At 33.9% G+C, this 7794-nt stretch overlaps 1 long non-coding RNA gene across 1 annotated transcript; it reads right to left on the minus strand.

The window, feature by feature from the left end:
- Window positions 1-969: 969 nt before the first annotated feature.
- Window positions 970-3098, minus strand: LOC136811922 (uncharacterized). The gene is made up of 3 exons (XR_010847302.1): window positions 2983-3098; window positions 2724-2782; window positions 970-1551 (listed from the first exon to the last, which is right to left on the minus strand). It is a non-coding gene; the product is annotated as an uncharacterized lncRNA (long non-coding RNA).
- Window positions 3099-7794: the final 4696 nt, after the last annotated feature.

Below are 7794 nucleotides of genomic sequence, written 5' to 3' on the forward strand. Positions count from 1 at the left end.
AATATTCCATGTTGCATCAGTATAACTTGATCAATCCTTGAGATGTCAGGGGTACGTTGCATAAAGGAACCACCGACAGCACCCAAGCTCAATTTTCATTACTGAAAACGAAAATCGATGAGGCAAAACCTATACATACTTAACGACACAAAGTTACATTCGAAGAAAAGTTTTGCCGAAATCACAAAAAGCAACTGATAATTAAATATATCAAGCATCAAACAGATACTTCGCAGCGATAAAGTCGAAGAAAAAATGGAAGAACAGGGACAACAATCAAGTGATGCTAACATCATCATCCATGGAGTAGATGAGAAGACGAGAATGGCAATAGAGATAACAATCAATTCGTAGACGAACTCCTAAATTACGTTAACATAAACACAAAACCAAACTTACGTCTCCCGTAAAAAATCAAAAAGTACACGCCCGATCAAAGTTGTAATTAATCACGGGCATGTAAAATACAAATTTATGAGAACATTGACAGAAATAAAGCAATACGATAAGTATGCCAACATAAGCATCACAGATGATTTAACAATAATAGAAAGAGACCAAGTGAAAGAATGGAGAAGTAAAATGGACGAGAGAAATCAACCAATCCCACAGAGTGATTACAAATTGAGAGAACGAGGAGGTCCTTGCGAAGAAATACATGTTAAAAAGATATTTTGTACAAGAAGATCGTATTAGAAAGAACCTATACCGGCCTGAAACCGTATTCTTTATAATAACAATAATAATAATAATAATAATGCTTGAAATGAAACCCAACAGGTTCAATATTCCATGTTGCATCAGTAATTTGTCCAGTTCTTGAGATGAAATCTAATTCAATAGGTTCAATATTCCATGTTGCATCAGTAACTAAAAATACCATTTATAATAAAAAAGTGGTGCATCAGTAACTTGTCTAGTCCTTGAAATGAAACCCAAACCAAAAGGTTTAATGATTTATGTTGCATCAGTAATTTTTCCAGTCCTTGAAATGAAACCCAATCCAATAGGTCAAATTATCCATGTTGCATCAGTATAACTTGTCCAGTCCTTGAAATGAAATCCAATCCAATAGGTTTAATGATCCATGTTGCATCAGTATATCTTGTCCAGTCCTTGAGATGAAATCCAATCCAATATGTTTAATGATCCATGTTGCATCAGTAATTTGTCCAATCCTTGAGATGAAGTCCAATCCAACAGGTTCAATATCCCATGTTGCATCAGTATATCTTGTCCAGTCCTTGAAATGAAATCCAATCCAATAGGTTTAATGATCCATGTTGCATCAGTAATTTGTTCAGTCCTTGAAATGAAATTCAATCCAACAGGTTCAATATTCCATGTTGCATCTGTATATCTTGTCCAGTCCTTGAAATGAAACCCAATCCAATAGGTTTAATGATCCATGTTGCATCAGTAATTTGTCCAGTCCTTGAGATGAAATCCAATCCAACAGGTTCAATATCCCATGTTGCATCAGTATATCTTGTCCAGTCCTTGAGATGAAATCCAATCCAATAGGTTTAATGGTCCATGTTGCATCGGTAACTAAAAAATACCATTTATAATAAAAAAGTAGTGCATATAGCTTGTTTGTGCAGCTTGCTTCTGCTCTTTAACACTTTTACCTAATCTTTTTTCATATAACAGTAAGTGGCTTATACATTATAATTTTGTATTTCTGATACTTACTGTATATCAAAAAAGTACTAAAAGTGTTTTTTCTATCTCAATTGCGATATAACTAATTTTAATGTGTATAGTTTTCACACAGCTCCAACTACCAAAGCCTTAAAGACTTAATATCGTAGCAGGAAATTGTCTGAAAAACATCTGTGTCTAAAATACTCAAACTAAGTTTCAAATAATCTTCCTTTGAATTCAAGTTTTAATTGAACGAGAGTACATTAGTTAAGCTTTAAACAGTGAAAATAGTTTAATTTAATAATCAACTTTTGTTTGCACTAATGTCGTATTTTCTCAAGATCAACTTTTCTATTTATCATTACATAATTATAAATTTGGTATTTAAGAACACCTCTAGGAAGAGTTGTAGCCTGTCTAAGTGCTTTAAGGGAAATTAGCGCGTAAGTAGCAAGCCCACTTTTGCAGTAAATCACCAAACAAGTCTTATACTCAATAGAGGAATACAGACATTTAAAGTTCAAAGTTCTATCATGTAGAGTACGTCAAGGATTCTGAACTTTAAATGACCATATCTTTTGAGAAGGGCCTAATAACCTAATAAATTTTATTCTGCAATTTTACTTATTGTTGTTACAATAAGAATAATAAGTTCTTAAGGTTAATAAAAACTAAAGTCAATCTTTTTAGGGAAAAATGAGGAACTCTTCTTTTAACAGGTGGAATTATTTACCAAAGTTAATAAACAGGGATGCCCTGTAGCCTACAATCATACTATGCAATAATAAAAGAAATAAGAGATCTTCTAGTTAAAAAAAACATTTTTCTTTATTACTTTTAATTATTACTTTTTCGTTTTTTAGCCTGTAAATCCACATCAGTTTTTACTGCCAATGTATATGGAATTGTATAAAATATATTGTATAAAATTTTGTATATAGAACCTGACCTGCGTTAACAAATAAATTAATAATAATAATAATAATATCATTTTTTCAAGTATGCAAAGGAGGCCAAGAAAGAAGTTCAAGATCCGTAAAATTGTAACATGTACTAAACATAATAGTAACAACTACCTTTTAACTGGTTGATTTTATCCTCTGATGAACTTTTATTTAAAAAAGACTGAAATCTTCTACCTGAAAGTAAGAAATTACATAAGAGAGTAGTTTTTTGACAATTGGTACTAGAAACTTGCCTCTTCTTTGAAAAAAGTAAGGAGATAAAATACACTATTCTTCCATATCATTTCTCTATTTCACTTCTGAGCATGTAGTTTGTAGGCTTGTCGGAATGATACAGTAGTGCGATACAATATTCATTAAAAGAAAACACCTACCAATATCCAAAATTAGCACGTGATCTTAAATCGAAGCTTGTTGTCTGATCCATTCCTTTGCCATTTCTAAAAGTAAATATTAATCAGTGTCAGGAAAAAGTTGACTCAATATGCAAAAAATATAGGGCGTGCGATTAAGTAAAGATAGTGGACGAGGCTTCACTTAGTTCAATATCTCTCTGTTTATAACAATGATTTTTTGTTTTGAGAAGAAACCGGTTTGCAAAGTGTATCACTATTCTTTAAGTCTCTGGAAAGATTTAGTTTCAGTACTATATAGATAGAATAAAAATATATTTTTTACCCTTTCCGGACATTACGGCCATACTAAAGACCATATTAAAAAGAACATACGCGGGAATCAAGCCTTCCTAAGAGCTCTTTCAGCTACCGTTAGAAAAAGTAGAAGATTTTGCAAAAGATAGGTCTATTTGAGGCGGTGTTGGGCTACAAAACTCACATGTGCCAGACTTCGTGTGAAATATTTTGAATTTTCCTTTTTTTTGTGTATTTCTCTCAGTTGGAAAGGATTTTATTCGGTATACCGGGTATAACCAGAAAAAATATAAATTTTCCTATAATTTAAAACTAGGCCAAAAAGATGAAAATAATTATATATTAAAACAAAATAGAACCTGAAACTTGATCAGTTCAAGCTGAATTGCAAGTAGAATAATGTCTGTGTACGATAATCTTGTGAATGTTGTCATGTGAGGTTTAACATTTTATAATCATATATATTTTCCTGCAATAAGTTGACAAAATGAAAAGTTAGGGGCTTTAAACCAATGAAAAATTTAATACCACCACAAAATATTATAATATAATCAAGTTGTGTGTACGGTCTCGTGTCACTTATTTGGCTGATGTTTGTTCGACAGCCCAATTGTTTGACATTTATTGAACCATATTGACAAAAAAGTGGGAATCTCAGTTGTTTGACATTAACTTGCTCGACAATAACAGTGTCAAACAAATACACAAGTCGGCGTCCAGTTATTCGACAACCTAGTTGATTCAAGAGTAGCCCTATTCTCTTTCTTATCCTTCATTCTAAATTCTTCTTCTATTGACACTATGTTTTGCTTGCTTGAAAAAGATACTGGATTGGAAATAGAATGTACTGACTATGTAATTGTCAAACACTTGGGTTGTTAAACAAAATGTGCTGTCGAACAAGTGGAATTTCCCCTTGTGTGTCAAGGTTTGTTCTATATCATTTCCAAGCCTCTTTTCTTTTCTTTGAAACTGAGTGAAGAAGAAGAAAAAAGTTTAGGCTATTTCTTTTCAAATTATGATTTAAAAGTTAAAAAGTTTCAAAGTAATATGGTATATTTCTTGGTACTGTACTGTCTGATGTTTTGAAAATAATAAATAAAGCTCAACCTATTCTTTATGAAAGAAAACTCATCTTATTGGAAGAAATTCAGCAACATAAAATATAGACTCAAATAATATGGGACAACCAGACATGAGAATAGCTATGAATAATGAATATTACAGTATTATGCAACTCATTTCGGAGCATCAACATCTATATAAAAACTCACATATATGTAGTGGAATATATAGTGGAGATCTGTATACCAGTTTTCCTTAGACATCAGACAAAAATGAGAGAAAGAAAATATTAATTCATTGAGTGAAGTTGTTTGAATTTTCATGAAAATTATTGCTGCAATTATTATCCAAACCTCAAAAACTACTGTTATCACCATATTTCTAGTTTAAGGTTCTAGTAAACCTAATTTTTTTGCATCTAAAATTCAGGATGCAGCACAGTCCTTGAGATGCAGCACAGATGAAATTCATGGTCAACTCAGTTATTGTACAGCTAAGAATTTGATTTGTAGCCCTTGGTCCACAGATAGGCTATCCAAGCCTTCAAATTGTTTTGGCTCTTGCATACAGATAATTTGTGGATGAAAGTCAGTTAAGAAAGCATCAGATCAAAATTCTTAGAAGGATGGTCACAAGAAATATGACAAAGTCATTGAATCTCCTTAATAGGATTTGTACAGCCCATGCACAGATGACACGTGATTTTCATTAAAACATTTATTGAAAGTTTTTTTTATAATTGATTTGTCTTTTACAACACAGCTGTTACCTATTAGTTACAAGATAATTTTTCCCATGAAGTACTGTGAGTGGTTATAAATCCGACAGCCCGGATTTAGGCAGGGCTGTCGGATTTAGGACCATTCGCATTAATTTGTTTGTCGCGTTCTCCCAAACAGCCATTTATCTAAAGGTATGCATGTTTGTGTAAATGTGGACATCCTTCGTCTAATCTCAACACCTTATTCTTTAGACCTGGCTGGGAATAATAATAGGCAGGAAGGTTGAAATTGCAGATGGCTAATAATAAGATTGGCTGATATTGGCAGGCAGATCAGGAGAGAATCTTTTTTCAATCAGTGATTCTGACCTACTTTTTAATCTTATCTATGAGAAGGGTGTCAGAATTTGATAAGGAATGTCGATATTAGACCAAGTCACATCACAGACATCATGGAGACTAAAAATTTTAAAAGATATATAATGCAGTTAAGACATAATACTGACTTTTATGACTATAGTATACCTTTATAATGAGATTCGATATAAAAAGAGATAAACAGTTAAAGGTTCTCATTAATTCCATTAAAGGGTTTCCAAATAAAAATTGTATCAATTTAAAAGACAATCAAACATTGAAAACAAGAATGCAAGTGCAATTCTCCGCCATTTTATCTAAAAATTTTGAAACTGCCGCTGAATTATCATTATTGTGGTACCGTGATTGAGGAAACTAACAACGGTGTAAATTTTGCAAAAGAATCGGCGGAAATGTCTATGCACAGATGCAGTGATGCAGTACACGTTCCACATCCGATCTCAGGAACGGAAATAGCTATAAACTTCATTTTTTCTTTAAAAGGTCACCAATGGGTGTGGCATCCGTCCGTTTTATAATTGGAACCCATACAGTTTGATCCAATTTGGCCAGAACACTGGAATTCCACTTTTCCACACTTTCGGAAATGTCACCAAGCAGTACGTTCCGCATCCGATCTCAGGAACGGAAATAGCTATAAACTTCATTTTTTCTTTAAAAGGTCACCAATGGGAGTGGCATCCGTCCGTTCTATAATTGGAACCCATACAGTTTGATCCAAGTTGGTCAGAACACTGGAATTCCACTTTTCCACACTTTCGGAAATGTCACCAAGCAGTACGTTCCGCATCCGATCTCAGGAACGGAAATAGCTATAAACTTCATTTTTTCTTTAAAAGGTCACCAATGGGTGTGGCATCCGTCCGTTTTATAATTGGAACCCATACAGTTTGATCCAAGTTGACCAGAACACTGGAATTCCACTTTTCCACACTTTCGGAAATGTCACCAAGCAGTACGTTTCGCATCCGATCTCAGGAACGGAAATAGATATAAACTTCATTTTTTCTTTAAAAGGTCACCAATGGGTGTGGCATCCGTCCGTTCTATAATTGGAACCTATACAGTTTGATCCAAGTTGGCCAGACGACTGGAATTCCACTTTTCCACACTTTCGGAAATGTCACCAAGCAGTACGTTCCGCATCCGATCTCAGGAACGGAAATAGATATAAACTTCATTTTTTCTTTAAAAGGTCACCAATGGGTGTGGCATCCGTCAGTTCTATAATTGGAACCCATACAGTTTGATCCAAGTTGACCAGAACACTGGAATTCCACTTTTCCACACTTTCGGAAATGTCACCAAGCAGTACGTTCCGCATCCGATCTCAGGAACGGAAATAGATATAAACTTCATTTTTTCTTTAAAAGGTCACCAATGGGTGTGGCATCCGTCCGTTCTATAATTGGAACCTATACAGTTTGATCCAAGTTGGCCAGAACACTTTTTGATAGCACTTTCGATTTGAATGTGAATATGACGCTACGAATCTGAATATGACGCTACCAATATGACGCTAAGTTCATTTTGGTTCAAAGAATTCTGTGTAAAAGACACAGAAGATTTGGTAGATTCGCTGGAGTTAGGTATTCGGTATTCGGGATTCGCATTCGGGATTCGAAAAAGCGCAATAAAAACTTAACGAAAAAAGATATTAACTTGAAATAAAAAACGGATGCAAGCACACATACTAAGGAATAAATCCCAATAAAAAAAATTCAGAATATGAGCTCAGTTGTCACGTGACTATGAGAAATTCCCCTATTCGGGATTCAAATCATGTCAGGGACCTTTCTTCAAAAGCTCGCCAGTCGTCAGTAAATGGTTGAATTGACTTCAAATAAAAAACGGATGCAAGTTCACATGTCAAAAAAGATATTCCAAAAAAAAAAATTCAGAATATGAGCTTAGTTGTCACGTGACTACGGGAAATTCCCCTATTCGGGATTCAAATTATTTCAGGGACCTTTTTCAAAAGCTTACCAGTCATCAGGAAATGGTTGGATTGACTTCAAATAAAAAACGGATGCAAGTTCACATGTCAAGGAAAACATTCCAAAAAAAAAAATTCAGAATATGAGTTTAGTTGTCTCGTGACTATGGGAAATTCCCCTATTTGGGAGTTATTTCAATTTAGAGACCATTTTTAAAAAGCTTACCAGTCATCAGGAAATGGTTGGATTGACTTCAAATAACAAACGGATGCAAATTCACATATCTGGAAAAATACTCCAAAAAAAATAATTCGGAATATGAGCTTAGTTGTCACGTGACTATGGGAAATTCCCCTTTTTGGGAGTTATTTCAGTTTAGGGACCTTTTTTGAAAAGCTCATAAAAACTCAAGGAGGAAAGGTATTGACTTC

Source organism: Clytia hemisphaerica, unplaced genomic scaffold, assembly GCF_902728285.1.
Source record: "Clytia hemisphaerica strain Z4C2 unplaced genomic scaffold, Clytia hemisphaerica genome assembly, whole genome shotgun sequence".
NCBI lineage: Eukaryota > Metazoa > Cnidaria > Hydrozoa > Leptothecata > Clytiidae > Clytia > Clytia hemisphaerica.